Here is a 16984-nt window from a genome sequence, read left to right on the forward strand (position 1 = left end):
AGCTTTAGCATCATTCCTTCCAAAGAAATCCCAGGGCTGATCTCCTTCAGAACGGACTGGTTGGATCTCCTTGCAGTCCAAGAGACTCTCAAGAGTCTTCTCCAACACCACAGTTCAAAAGCATCAATTCTTCGGTGCTCAGCCTTCTTCACAGTTCAACTCTCACATCCATACATGACTACTGGAAATAGTCAAATGAAATTCCTAACAGATGAGATTTATAAAGCCAATATTAAAAATATCTACTGTAATAAGAATACTCAGTTATGCAAAAAGGTCAACAACAAATTGCATTATTTAAAACGCTTTCCTTCCAGCAAGTTGAACTCCCTTTGAGGTTATCAGTTCTACATTCACAAATATAAGCAATTCCATTAAATGAACTATCATTCTCTCCTTAATTACAACTAGTCAACCAAATGATTTGTTTTGAATCCACCTTTTTAACTTCCAAGATTACTGGCAAACCACAAAAGCTGACTAGCTAAGATACAAAGCATTTAGGTTCTATCACAAAAGAAACAGTCCAACCATGTGAATTTTCATGGAATCTAGTCATTACTAGCATTGAACAATTAATTAATAGAAACACATCTCACCTAATGGCCTTCCCTGGTGGCTCAGAAGTAAAGAACCCACCTGAAATGCAGGATATGCAGGAGACATGGGTTTGATCCCTGAATGGGGAAGATTCCCTGGAGAAGAAAATAGCAACCCACTCCAATATTCTTGCTTAGGAAACCCCATGGACAGAGGAGCCTGGTGGGCTACAGTATATGGGGTTGCAGAGTCAGGCACAACTTAATGACTAAACAACAAAACCATCTCATCCAACAGAAAATTATATCATCTAAGTAAATTATGTACACATATATATGAATATACATGACACAAAAAATATGTCCTCTTAAAAGGAGTAATCAATCCTAACAAATAAGTTTTAAAAGACAAGGCCCTGGCTTTCTTTAAGTTTTCACTAATAACATCTCAATCATTCTGACTAAACTAAATCAAATAATTTTGAATTGAGTTTCTAAATAACTGATGAAACCACTCTTTGGCTAATGGCTATTTCTAACCACATAGGCATATTATAAATTAAGAAATTATTTTGCTTCTAAAAAACTCTAAGAATATCACCTAAATTTGAACTGATGTCTTCTGTAGGTAACTGAATGAGCAATTTTTAACTGCTTTACTTTATGATATTTATTTATTGTTTCACAAACTGCCTACAATACTATGTGTTACTTTTGCAAAAGAAAAATAAAAATGTTACTCTTTAAAAAAGAAAACAAAGTAATTTTACTTTCTAAAATATAAATTAAATTAGTAGGAATACTGGCAATAAAGATACCTTACACCTAATTACAAATAAGATCCTTTTTTATACCTATCTATATAAAATTTTCACTAGGAATTTATTTTTGAAAAATCTTATCAGAAATACAAACATGCCCTTTTATTTAAGGTTCTGAACATTTATAAAAATAATGCATTAAAATTAGTTCCAAGTTAAATTTTCATAATAGCTACATAGTGTTTTCACTTATTTCAAATATCATTTTTCATCAACAATAAATAATGAAGGTGGGAGGAGAAGGGGATGGCAGAGGATGAGATGGCTGGATGGCATCATTGACTCAATGGACATGAGTCTAAGTGAACTTCAGGAGTTGGTGATGGACAGGGAGGCCTGGCATGCTGCGGTTCACTGGGTTGCAAAGAGTCAGACACGACTGAGTGATTGAACTAAACTGAGGATGGAACCATGAAGTATATAAACTTTTGAGACTGGTGGTTATCACTCTAAAGAAAGACCTTGAGATCCATCTAAATGGTAATGTGTTTATCAATAGTCTGTTCCTTTTACTGTACTGGTGTACCACAGTTTATCCATTCGTCTATTGATAGTGAACTGAAGGCGAATTAAGTTCCTATTGGGCAATTTTGTATAGAACTGCCACCACCATCAATGTATAAGTTTTAGTGTAATCAGTTTTCATGTCTCTTGGATAAACACACAGGATTAAGATTGTTGGATCACTGAGTAGTTGTGAGAAACTACTGTGTCATAGCTCAGTTGGGAAAGAATCACCTGAAATGCAGGAGACTCTGGTTCAATTCCTGTGTTGGGAAGATCTGCTAGACAAGGGACAGGCTACCCACTCCGGTATTCATGGGCTTCCCTTGTGGCTCAGCTGGTAAAGAATCTGCCTGCAATGTGGGAGACCTGGGTTTGATCCCTGGGTTGGGAAGATTCCCTGGAGAAGGGCAAAACTACCCACTCCAATATTCTGGCCTGGAGAATTCCTGGACTATGGGGTCGCAAAGAGTCAGACGACTGAGAGACTTCCACTTTCATTGTGTAACTGAAGCATGCTGCTTTCTCATAAACAAAAGAGTTGCATATACTCCATATTCTAATCAGTCCTTAGTATGCTCAATATTTTTTATTTTATCCCTTTTAGAAGGTGTGCAACAGTATCTTACTGTGGTTTTAATGTCCATTTTCTGATAGCTTATGACATTATACTTTTTCTTTTGTGAATATGCCATCCTTTTGTACTCTTGTAAAGTACATATTTGGCTTTAGCTTTCTTGGGATTTTCTACAGATATTTTGTGACTGAGAACAAACGATATGTATTCCTTTTAAATTGCTTTTTCCTTTCCTCATTGCACTGGCTAAAACTTCTAGTAAAGGAGTAGTGAGAAGAATACTTTTGACTTATTTCCAATCTTGGGGGAAAAACTTCACATATATATGGTTTTAAACCGTTTCACGTCCCCTAGTTTCCTGTAGTTTCATTTACATTGAAGTTGTTTATGGAGTGATAATTGCTCTGACTTTCCATATGGATTCTTTTCTTAGAAAATCAAATGAATTTATGTGTTATTGTCATGAGACATCAAGATTACTACCAGAAATTATATGGATCCAAGTTTAAAAACTTTTAGTTCCAGACGTAAGCTAGAAGGGAAAAGGCATGGTTTCCTGTGGAAACTGGACTGTTATTTACTGTTATGACAGACCACAATTAGCAAGTGCATGTGTGCTAAGTCACTTCAGTCATATATAACTCTTTGCAACCCTATGCATTATAACCCTCAAGGCTCCTCTGTCCATGGGATTCTTCAAGCAAGAATACTGGAGTGGGTTGCCATGCCCTCCTTCAGGTTATATTCCTGACTCAGGGATTGAATCCTCATATCTTATGTCTCCTGCACTGGCAGGCATGTTCTTTACCACTAGAGCCACCTGGGAAGTCCAGTATTAGCAAGCGTCAGTGCCACTTATCTAAGTTGATTAACATACATGAACATTAACTATTTGTTTGTAGTAATCAAATCAAAACAGCTGTTGGAAAGCCACCAGGAAGAACTATGCCAAATTTAACCCATACCTTAATCCATACCTATTTATTAGAAGACTACACTCACATCTGAGAGATACTTCTATTGATATCTGATCAGATATGAAAGTTGAAAGAGAATGAGAACTATGTTCTTTTGTATGAGTATCACTATATAATTCACAGTTAGACAAGGCCATAGGATAAACATTAGTTTGTGTTATTTTGCTTCAATGGTCAGCTCATCACAACACCATGCAATTAATTTTTACAGAACTCTTAACAGAAATGAGAATGATGCACTAATGAGAATTTTCTTAGTATCTCACCTAATACTATACTATACTATAAATATAAATTTATATTTATATGATATATAATTTTTAAAATGTATTCCTTGAAAAAAACAACAAAATGACAATTGGCTGTTATAGCTGTGCGTTGAATACAAAAATTTATTATTTTATTCCCTTTACTTTGTATATATTTGTTAATTTTCAAAATAAATTAAAAAACAATTTTCATGAAATCCCAAGATCCCGATAAAATCTTTCCATAAACACCATATGTGTAGACTTTTATGAAATTCTAATATGCTTGTATAAGTGGAATAATAAAATGTTACCCAAGAAATAATTAAGGCCTCATAGAAATCAAGACTGAAATTAAGAATTTCACATGATGCAGCCTTGAAAGATTCGGCTCAAAAATGGGACAAATGAAAAATCATCCACCAGAAAAATAAGTAAAAATGAGATTAACATAAAATTTTTAAAAAGCATGAAAGTGATAAATTAAAAATTTATAAACAATGAGCAATATTTGAGTTATAGTATTTTAAAGTCAGATGTTTGTTTTCTATGTTATTCACTTTATAAATACATGTGGATGAACAAAAGCGAAAGTGTTACTCAATCATGCCCGAATCTTTCTGACCCCGTGGACTACAGGCCACCAGGCTTCTCTGTTCATGGAATTCTCCAGGTAAGAATACAAGAGTAGGTAGCCATTCCCTTCTCCAGGGGATCTTCCCAAACCAGGGATTGAACCCTGGTCTCTCACACTGCAGGCAGATTTCTACCATCTGAGTCACCAAGGAAGCAATCGCATATGGGTTGTAGAGACTAAAGTAACTAAAATGGCTAGAGTCTACTTTTAATTCATAAAAAGAGCCAAACAGTTTATCGATGGTATTAATTAAGTTTCACACTCAACCAACTGCTTTTTGGGCACAATTCACTGTAATGACCTATTTATTTGCAAGGGGATTTGACATATAAATTGGTGATCAATCTCCAAATAGCCAATCTAACAGACAATACAGATCATTGTCTGTGCTTTCAGTTCAGTTTAGTTCAGTTGTTCAGTAGTGTCCGACTCTTTGAGACCCCATGAATCGCAGCATGCCAGGCCTCTGTGCTTAGAGTCAGTCTAATAATAACAAGTAAAATGTATTGAATACTTGTTCTAAGTCAGGAACTCTAATACATGACTGGAGCTGGAATTCCACTTAATCCTCACCACAGAAACAGCAATGTAGGTGCTATTATTCTCATTTATTACATAAATGGGAAAACGCAGGTTTAGATATCTTGCCTTCCATGTAATTTTAGAAATTTGTGTGAGTGTGCACTAAGTTGCTTCAGTCATGTCTGACTCTTTGTGATCCTAAAGACTACAGCCCATTAAGCTCCTCTGTCCATAGGATTCTCCAGGCAAGAATACTGGATTGGGTTGCCATTTCCTCCTTCAGGGGATCTTCCATACCCAGGAATCAAACCAGCATCGCTTGCATCTCCTACATTGTCAGGAAGATTCTTTTCAACTGAGCCCTTCAGAAGCTTGCTGCTGCTGCTAAGTCACTTCAGCCTTGTCCGACTCTGTGAGACCCCATAGACAGCAGCCCACCAGGCTCCCCCGTCCCTGGGATTCTCCAGGCAAGAACACTGGAGTGGGTTGCCATTTCCTTCTCCAATGCATGAAAGTGAAAAGTAAAAGTGAAGTCACTCAGTGTTGTCCGACTCTTGGCGACCCCATGGACTGCAGCCTACCAGGCTCCTCTATCCATGGGATTTTCCAGGCAAGAGTACTGGAGTGGGGTGCCATTGCCTTCTCCTTTCAGAAGCTTACCTATGTTTAAACACAGAAATTAAAGTATGGAAGACTGACAAAGGAATGTAACGATAGTTTAACACTTATTGGTAAAAACACTAATATTTTCTCATTCCTAAAGTATACTATAATCTTTGAAACCATTTCAGTAAAAAGCAAAATTCTAAGGAAGTTATTAAAAATTGAGTACTCTCTGCTCATGTGGGAGTATAGGTTCCACCTTCTGAAGGGAGTATTATGCATATCTCTAAAATAAAATGCAAATATTGCACAGAGTGGGCTAGATATCCCAGTTGGGTTTCCATAAAAGTTATTACCTTGAAATCTTAAATACAAGAGTAAATGTATATTCAAGCAAATGTACAATTTTAAAGGAACATCTTAATGTAAGTTAGCAGAATTATGAAACTAAGTACTTAGCTGGATATGGAAAAACAAACTGAGATGAGTGCAAGGTGGTAGAAAGATAAGTATAAAAAATGGAGGAGGGATAACTAACAAAGCAGAAAAGGACAATATTCCTTGGGTACAGGATTTATCTGGAAAATGCTGAGGTCTTTCGTTATATGGGAAACAGAATTCTTTTACTTAAATTTATATTTTAAATGGAAAAGTAGATAATTTCTAATTTCTATCTACTCCAAAACCTACCTTCATTTAAGACCCACTTTGATCTAAGAACTTTAGTGCTAAGTTCCATTAAGCAGCTTAAAGCATATCATGTCTGGTGTTCAAGTGCATTTTTTTCTGAAATTTTAACTCAGGAAATAATTTCAAAAATAAAAAGTGATGACAGAAATCAATTGCCTAAGAACAGCAAAAAATGAATTATTTTTACTTATATAAGTCATATGTGTACTGTACAAAAATATTTGCATTTTAGCAAAGTGACTAACATTATAATCAAGATTTTCATATAGTTTGACAAATTCTTTACCTAATTAAATAAAATGAGCAATTATCAGTATTAATCTATCTCTTAGTTAATTTCAATTTAAAGAAAATTTACCCATCAGAGTCAGTAGCAACTCAACACATTAAAAATTTAAAACAATTTAAGATTAAAGTCAAGAATTTTACATATAATGTTCAAGCATTATATAAAAATTGTATGATAAATTATTTCCATAAAATATTTTAATGTCATCAGCATAAAATCACTATAATTTATATTATGGTTTACTCACCCTTGAAGAAAGTTTTGCCATGTGCAAACAATATTTCTTAATTTTAGTTTTCTCTCCCCTTTTTCAATGCTGAAAGGTTATATAAATAAACTGAAAAATAGCATGATATTGCTCAGTTTGTTTAAAAGGTCTACTCAATTTAAACTATATCTCCAATCTATAATGAAAAACACAAGGATTATATTAATATTATAGAAGTATTTTAATATGTTTAATTAAATGTTCTTCTCAGTTATACACTTTTGCTTCTTTGTTATGATTTTCTTATGAAATGTCATATTTTATATTCATATAGAATTAGGTTTAGATTTAACAAATCTCTAAAATGTATATGCATGCAATCATTTAATACTTCAAAAGTAGAACAGTAAACCAATTTTTTAACTGTTATGAGGTTTTACCCACAGCATTAATTATAAACAACATTCATGCCAAATAAGAATTAATGCTGCTGCTGCTGCTAAGTCACTTCAGTCATGTGTGACTATACGACCCCATAGACGGCAGCCCACCAGGCTCCCCCGTCCCTGGGATTCTCCAGGCAAGGACACTGGAGTGGGTTGCCATTTCCTTCTCCAATGCATGAAAGTGAAAAGTGAAAGTGAAGTCATTCAGTCGTGTCTGACTCTTCATGACCCCATGGACTGCAGCCTACCAGGCTCTTCCACCCTTGGGATTTTCCAGGCAAGAGTAGTGCCACTTAAAAATGCTGCTTTTCTGTCAAAAAACATGATTGGCTTCTTCTGAGAATTTGCTGTCGTTCAACTTAATTCTTCTATTATATTTCATAAAACCCAATATACATCTAATTGCTTTGCCAGTATTCATTTAGAATTCCTATAGAGTATCCAACAGTAGCTGTAAGGTCAAATTCTATATAAGTTTCATCAAAAAATGTCATCTTTAGGAAGATCTAGGAATTACTGGATATTATTTTCCACTTGTCTGTACGATGCAATTGCTATCACCATAATTGAAACCATCATATCTCTTGGTAAAAATTCAATTAATGTTCTATGTTACACATAAAACTCATGACTTTTTGGACAAAGTTCTGTCTTACATACTTTTTTCTTCATCAACTTTGTTACCTCCATTTTCATAGACTTTTCCTTAATAATGTTTTAAAATCAACGTTTAAAACTGAAAATGTTTTTTCTAAATCTGTACTTTAAAAAAACAAGTGTAAAACCAATAAAATATTCATTAATTTTGATGTCTCTTTTTCCTGTTTATTCAAGTGTGGGGTAAAAAAAATTTTAGCATGATTTTTATTTCTGCCACATCACAGTTAAAAGACTTTTGTCTTCGGTCTAATTTAGTTAAAGAGAAATTACTCCTTATTTTATGTATAATTTCTTTCACAAATTATTACCTACGAATTAATGTATATTTTGAGCTTATACCTTTTATAGCAATTATTTTATTATTTCTATTTTATTTTCCAAGTAAAAATAACTCAATGATATTTGCTTTATCAATTTGAAACACTGCTAATACCATGAATATGAAAACACATTTGGTGAAAAATGCTTGAATCAGAGAATATACTGAGAATAAACAAGGCTATTAAATAGTGACAGTAAAGTTATTCCATTAATTGGACATAATTATAAACATTTTGAACCAAATAGCAGAACTCCAAGTACAAGAGTCAAAAACTTTAAAAATTTTGAGGGGACGTAGAAAAATTCAGTTTTAGTTGAAAATTGCTAACAAAAACAAGACCAGGAGCTGACCATGGCTCAGATCATGAACTCCTTATTACCAAATTCAGACTTAAATTGAAGAAAGTAGGGAAAACTGCTAGACCATTCAGGTATGACCTAAATCAAATCCCTTATGATTATACAGTGGAAGTGAGAAATAGATTTAAGGGTCTAGATTTGATAGATAGAGTGCCTGATGAACTGTGGAATGAGGTTTGTGACATTGTACAGGAGACAGGGATCAAGACCATCCCCATGGAAAAGAAATGCAAAAAAGCAAAATGGCTGCCTGGGGAGGCCTTACAAAGTAGCTGTGAAGAGAAGAGAGGCGAAAAGCAAAGGAGAAAAGGAAAGATATAAGCATCTGAATGCAGAGTTCCAAAGAATAGCAAGGAGATATAAGAAAGCCTTCTTCAGTGATCAATGCAAAGAAATAGAGGAAAAGAACAGAAAGAGAAAGACTAGAGATCTCTTCAAGAAAATTAGAGATACCAAGGGAACATTTCATGTAAAGATGGGCTCAATAAAGGACAGAAATGGTATGGACCTAACAGAAGCAGAAGATATTAAGAAGAGGTGGCAAGAATACACAGAAGAACTGGACAAAAAAGATGTTCACGACCCATGATGGTGTGATCACAAATCTCGAGCCAGATAGCCTGGAATGTGAAGTCGAGTGGGCCTTGGAAAGCATCGCTACGAACAAAGCTAATGGAGGTGATGGAATTCCAGTAGAGCTATTTCAAATCCTGAAAGATGATGCTGTGACAGTGCTACACTCAATATGCCAGCAAATTTGGAAAACTCAGCAGTGGCCACAGGACTGGAAAAGGTCCATTTTCATTCCAATCCCAAAGAAAGGAAATGCCAAAGAATGCTCAAAGTACCACACAATTGCACTCATCTCACATGCTAGTAAAGTAATGCTCAAAATTCTCCAAGCCAGGCTTCAGCAATACGTGAACTGTGAACTTCGAGATGTTCAAGCTGGTTTTAGAAAAGGCAGAGGAACCAGAGATCAAACTGCCAACATCCACTGCATCATGGAAAAAGCAAGAGAGTTCCAGAAAAACATCTATTTCTGCTTGATTGACTATCCCAAAGCCTTTGACTGTGTGGATCACAATAAACTGTGGAAAATTCTGAAAAAGATGGGAATACCAGACCACCTGACCTGCCTCTTGAGAAATCTGTATGCAGGTCAGGAAGCAGCAGTTAGAACTGGACATGGAACAACAGACTGGTTCCAAATAGGAAAAGGAGTCTGTCAAGGCTGTATATTGTGACCCTGCTTATTTAACTTATATGCAGAGTACATCATGAGAAACGCTGGACTGGAAGAAGCACAAGCTGGAATCAAGATTGCCAGGAGAAATATCAATAACCTCAGATATGGAGATGACACCACCCTTATGGCAGAAAGTGAAGAGGAACTAAAACGCCTCTTGATGAAAGTGAAAGAGGAGAGTGAAAAAGTTGGTCTAAAGCTCAACATTCAGAAAACGAAGATCATGGCATCTGCTCCCATCACCTCATGGGAAATAGATGGGGAAACAGTGGAAACAGTGTCAGACTTTATTTTGAGGGGCTCCAAAATCACTGCAGATGGTGACTGCAGCCATGAAATTAAATGACGCTTAATCCTTAGAAGAAAAGTTATGACCAACCTAGATAGCATATTCAAAAGCAGAGACATTACTTTGCCGACTAAGGTCCGTCTAGTCAAGGCTATGGTTTTTCCAGTGGTCATGTATGGATGTGAGAGTTGGACTGTGAAGAAGGCTGAGCACCGAAGAATTGATGCCTTTGAACTCTGGTGTTGGAGAAGACTCTTGAGAGTCCCTTGGACTGCAAGGAGATCCAACCAGTGCATTATGAAGGAGATCAGCCCTGGGATTTCCTTGGAAGAATGATGCTAAAGCTGAAACTCCAGTACTTTGGCCACCTCATGTGAAGAGTTGACTTATTGGAAAAGACTCTGATCCTGGGAGGGATTGGGGGCAGGAGGAGAAGGGGACGACAGAGGATGAGATGGCTGGATGGCATCACCGACTCGATGGACGTGAGTCTGAGTGAGCTCCGGGAGTTGGTGATGGACAGGGAAGCCTGGCGTGCTGCTATTCATGGGGTCGCAAAGAGTCGGACATGACTGAGCGACTGAACTGAACTGAACTGAACTGATGGGGTCGCACAGAGTCAGACACGACTGAAGCGACTTAGCAGCAGCAGCAGCTCTTAGTAACAGAGAGAACATACAAAATCAGTAAGAATTTAGAACACATCAGTAAGCATGAAGAACCCTAGCAAGTAACTTGACCTAATTCGACGTTTATAGAACACTTCAGTCAAATGTAACAGACTACACATTCTTTTCAAGTGTACATGAACTATCTACCAAGGCAAAAGATACTATGGACTATAAAACAAGAATTGCTATATTCAAAAGGATTCAAGTCACATCAAGTATATTCTTTGGCCGCGGTGGAATTATCAAAGTCAGTTGGATAAAGGTCACAGGAAAATCTTCCAAATGATTGGAAACAGGGTTCTAAAAATAAATATGAGACAATGAAGGAACCACTAACATAGCCTAGACACTAGAAATATAAAACAAATTTCTTTAAGAAAACCTGGGCACCGGCGTCAGTGTGGATCCTGCACTTAACTCCACAAAACTCTACCCATATCCTAAAATTTCTTTTACTGCAGAAATCAATACTCAGGCATCTATAGAATGCTGCTCCACCTCATTTGTTCCATGTCCTCAAAGCAAAAGATAACTGGACTAAAATATCACGTTAGGGTAGTAGTTTGCTATAGTTTAAATTGGAGAATACTGCACAGTACACCTTCCTTAAGACTATATTATGATATATTATTTTCTGGTATTGTTCTGTATCCATTAACTTGCTTCTTTCTGGATTTCTATTTATTCATGGTTCTAGAATTACATATGAATTAACAGAAGACCTAAACAGACATTTCTCCAAAGAACGCACACAGATGGCCAACAAATACATGAAAATGTGATCAATATTGGTCATTACTAGAGAAATGCAAATCAAAATTATAATGAGATATCACCTCACACTGGGCAGAATGGCTATCATTAAAAAAATCTACCAACAATAATTGCTGGAGAGGATGTGGAGAAAAGGGAATCCTCTTGCACTGTTGGTGGGAATGTAAATTGATACAAGCACTATGGAGAACAATAGGGCAATACCTTAAAAATATCGGAACAGAATTACCATAAGACCCAGCAATCCCACTACTGGGCATGCTGCCTGATAAAACCGTAACTGAAAGAGACACGTGTACCCTGAATGTTCCAATGTTTGTTGCAGCCCTTTTTCACGATTGCTAGGACATGGAAGCAGCCTAAATGTCCACTGACAGATGAATGGACACAGAAATTGTGGTGCATATATACAATGCAGTGTTACTCAGCTTTAAAAAAAGAATGCATTTGAGACAGTGCTAACGAGGTGGATGAACCTAGAGCCTATTGTACAGAGCGAACTAAGTCAGAAAGAAAGTGAAGTCACTCAGTTGTGTCCGACTCTTTGCGACCCCATGGACTGTAGCCTACCAGGTGCCTCCATCCACGGGATTTTCCAGGCAAGAATACTGGAGTGGGTTGCCATTTCCTTCTCCAGGAGATCTTCCCAACCCAGGGATTGAACCTGGGTCTCCCACATTGTAGGCAGACACTTTACTGTCTGAGCCACCAGAGAAGCAATAAGTCAGAAAGGGAAAGACAAATATTACATATTAACACACGTGTATGGAATCTAGGAAGATGGTACTGATGAACCTATTTGCAGGGCAGCAGTGGAGACGTAGATGTAGTGAACAGATTTGTGGACAGTTTGGGAGGAAGAGGGTGGGATGAATTGAAAGAATAGCATGGAAATATACATTACCATATGTAAAATAGATAGTGGGAATTTGCTGTGTAACACAGGGAATGCAACTCAGTGCTCTGTGACAACCTAGAGTTGTGGGATGGGGAAGAAGGTGGGAGGGAGGTTCAAGAAGGAGGGGACATACATATACCAGTGGCTGATTCATGTTGCTATATGGCAGAAACCAGCACAATATTATACAGCAAATACCATTAATAAATTTGTTTAAATGTACCTTGTATAGTGTTCCCAGTTTCTTTAATGAATATTAACATCGTATATCCTTTTCCATCACTTTACTTTTTAATCCATTTAAGTCTTCATTTAAAGAGTATTTCTTATAGATACCATATAATTGTCCCACTTTTTATCTACTCACAAAATCTGGTTTTCACTTTAATTTACTTTTACATTTCGTATGATTGATATGCTTTGGTTTATGTCTATTATCTTACTGTTGTATATTTGTTACATTTATTTCTTTGTTCCCTCTGATTATTTTTATGATTCCATCATATCTTCTTTGTTAGCTAATTAGATATAACTCTTTGCTTTTTACTACTTTTGCTCTCTTTTTTTTTTTTTTTTTAATTTTGGCCTCACCAACAGAATGTTCCTTGACAGGGACTGAACCCAGTTACAGCAGTGAAAGCACTGAATCCTAATCACTAGACCTCTAGGGAACTCCCTCTATCTGTTCTGTTTTTAATTGTTGGGGTACATTTTTACTTATCATTATCTTTAAGCAATATTATACCACTTCACATATAGTATGAGGAACTTACAGTAATATATTTCCATTCCCCCACCAACTGTTATACTCTAATTGTCATTCAGTATATTACATGTATACATAAGTACATAGTATGTTGCCACTGCTTTATATTTAAATAGTTATTTTAAAAAGAGATTGAAATAGGAAAAAGTTGGCTTTACTGTAGATTTTCAATATAAAACAACAGTGAGGAAAATAAACCTAGCTACCTATAGAAATGGCACGTTTGACTGACTATGCAGTAAGCATATTAAAGAAACTCAGATAACTTCTTCTTATTAAAGTATAGCTCTTAGTTCTTCACTTCCTGAAATCATAATTTCTTGCATATTATTATTTTAATAAAAATTCATATTTCTGTTTGTTTCCAATTTTCAATAGCTTGATCCCAAATTTCACACTTTTATTTTCAAGTTGTCAGATGGTTCACACCTCCAGACTTCATATTCAGTTTTATCCAATAGCTCTTCTAATGTTGATAAGTATGCAAACTGGAAAAAGAAAAATTCATCCATATGCTCTTATTTTAATTGTCTTAATGGGTTGGTTAATATAGCTTTTCCATTCATTTATTTTGATATTTCCTGCCAGATTCTCAATAACTCTCTAATAAATCATTAACACATCAGGATCAAGAACATAATATGAGATAAATCACTTATTTTTTAAAAACTGTGATAAAGATTTGTTGTCAGCTTTCCAGATACACATTTCACATTTTAAAAACCTGCAATATAATGCAATTTTTAACTCTGTAAAGGCAAAGTCTCAACTCAAGCTATAATTACAGCTTTGAGGAGATAAAAGAGGTTTACATTTCATATGGAAAGACTCCTAGACATAAACACTATAAAGATTTATTCATGTGTGTCAATAAATTGAGATGGTCAAAATATTCCTTATAGTTAGAAGTCAAGCCTATATCAGAAAATATTAAAATTTTGAACTATATAAATTGCATGTTATCAATTAATTAATATAACATTTACTAAAATAAAATATATAACAAGACCAAAAAATTAAATACTACAGTAGGAAATGGGGTAAAAATTTAAAATCTTTCAAATCTAAGTGATGTGTTTATATATGTTGGTATATTTAAGTATCCATCATATAATTCTCTGAAATGTTGCTTTAAAATTGAAATATTTAATAATTTAAAATGCAAAAACAAAAATACCTTGCTTTATGTAAATAATAATACTAATAGGAATCCCCAAAAAGTATTATCATTGTTAAACTCTCTGTTTTTTAAAGATTTATCATGATGAGGTTGAAGATTTTGCTTTGGAAAATGTAACTTTGCTTCAGTAAAACTCTTCTTGTGGTATACGGGATATTAATCATTGGTTCCTATGATAATTAAACCACCAATTAAAAATTATCAAAAGTTGAAGGGCAGCAACTTAATTGCCAAGTTAGGTCCTACCCTACAGGAGAATATCTTCAATAGTTAAGGCAGAGGAAGAGAGAGGTGTTTTCCATTTAGACCTGATTCAAAACATACAAAAGTAGAGGAAGAGAGAGGTGTTTTCCATTTAGACCTGATTCAAAACATACAAAAGTAGAGGAAGAGAGAGGTGTTTTCCATTTAGACCTGATTCAAAACATACAAAAGTACATCTACTCTAGAGCTAGACACGGAGTATGCTCCTCTCTTAACATGGAACCTTAAGCAAAGTAGCCATTGCTCAAGTCCCAGAAATGCTCTTTCAAACTGTCTTTTCCATCTGCAACTTTGGGTCCTATCTTGTTCCTTGATTCCTCCTCATAAGTTAGGTATCTGGACCCACAGCATTAATAGGATTATATTCTTTACCTGTGGCTAAAAGGAAAAATCTTTTTTTTTTTTCTTAATGGATCCAAGTTTATAACTATTAACTCTTGTAAAAATCTAGTTATGGTAGATGATATAATGGTTTTCCAACACTTTAAGACAGGATATTTTAAGATGCTACTATTATGACATGAAGATTGCATGCTTTTGTAATGAGAAAACAAGAAGACTATGTTACATTCGTTGAGAATTACAGTTTTACCCTGGAAACAAGAGTATGAGGTTGGAAAAAAGGAATTCATTTAATTCATATTTTACATAAGAGAAATATGTCATTTAAGAGAGGTTAAAGGATTTGGTTGGACAAAATTCATAAAAGAATAAAATAAATCTGAATGTGAAAATTTTGGCTCACTGACAGAGGGGGACAGTAGAATCCAGAAAATATAGGTCAGGCAGTGTCACTAAGCTCTTAGAAGCAAGGTAGACTCAAATATTACAAAGGAGCTGCAAGTTTTGAATGATATCCATGGGAATCTGACCTATCTATGGGGATAATTATAAGAAGTCCTTGGGGACAAGAGAGATGGACAGCCAACAGGGTACTGTTCATTCTATACAATCAAAAGAAATCAAGGACAGACAGTCAAGAAAGTAAGGCAGCAGTCTCAACATAAACACAATCCTTGACTCTTTTCCAGCTTCTAGCTAGAAACTATTGACTGAGGAGAAGACAGTCCAAGGAAAGAACAGCCCTGCAAAACTTCAGAAGGTATACATGATAGGGACTCCCCTATTCCTTTTCTAAAAGGACCCATGACCATTTACTTGGCTAAATATACAAGTTATACTTTATGGCTAAAGGGGAATACATAGATGTTTTGAGTGTGTGACAGCATATTTTAATTCAAGAAAACTCAGAGAGGCCATTCTAGTACCTAAACCTGGGGAATCATCTCATAGTTCAGTTCAGTCACTTACTGTGCCTGACTCTTTGTGACACCATAGACTGCAGCACCGTAGGCCTCCCTGTCCGCCATTTCCCGGAGCTTGCTCAAACTCATGCCCAGTCATCTCATAACCTCACTTTCAACAGCTTTGAAGTTCTATTCCCTCTATCCAGCACTGCCCACTCCCTTACAGTTGCTTCTATAAGCACTCCCCAATGAACCTTCTGCACGCAAGTCATCTCAGAGCCGGTTTCCCAGCTTAAGACAGATGCTAAACTTGGGTGTTACTACAATGACTTCATGAAAATGCAAAAGCCCTATTGTTTGTTTCTATCAGAGTGTCAAGGTTAAAAGGTTAATGTGAGCTAGGATTATAAAGGATGTGAAAACAGCCATCAAGCTAAGGTGAGCTTACATTGATACTAAATTTCTAAAGGCCCAGTTAGAAAAATACATCTATTCCAAGTATATACACATTGATTCTAGGAATTCTTCTTTTCAGGAATATGTTCAGAAAATTATGAGTAAGAGTACAGATATTATGCATATAATTTTTCATGTCAGCACTGTTCATAACAATAGATTATAATTCTATTAAAAAAATTAAAGTTTTGGTATATCAATATTCTTATATTCATAAGGATTATACTGTCACATGGTGTACATGTATATATATTTAAATGTTAATTTAAATAGTATGAATATATTAATTGGTTATACATATTTGGATAGACTGTGAACCCAAATGTATCCATAACACAGAAAATAAATACATATTATAGTATCCTTTATAGTCTCACCATGCTTATGTGTTCTTTTCTATATTTTATACATTTCCTGACTTCTTAAATAAAAATTAATAATAAAGTTATCTTATTTAAAAATTATAACAAACTCTGGGTCAGATTTTGGTTCTAAATGAACTGATCTAAGTGATAAATTATTTTTATCCTTATATTTTTTATGTGAGATAACTTCCTAGCCTTGATGGAGTAGAAGAAAAAATCAAAGCAAGTATAAATGCATTATCTTTAGAGAGAACAATAAATTAAGATGTTGTTTACACTCTCTTCATCCATAATTTTTTCCCCAATTGAGTTGTATAAGTTACAGGTAACAATAAATACCAAAATGGGCACATTTCTCTTTTCATGATCTTTCTCTTGTTCTCATTAAGGGAAAAGCTCTTTAATCTTTTTTCTTTTTCCCTT

The sequence above is a fragment of the Budorcas taxicolor genome, chromosome 8, assembly GCF_023091745.1.
Source record: "Budorcas taxicolor isolate Tak-1 chromosome 8, Takin1.1, whole genome shotgun sequence".
NCBI classification, from domain to species: Eukaryota; Metazoa; Chordata; class Mammalia; order Artiodactyla; family Bovidae; genus Budorcas; species Budorcas taxicolor.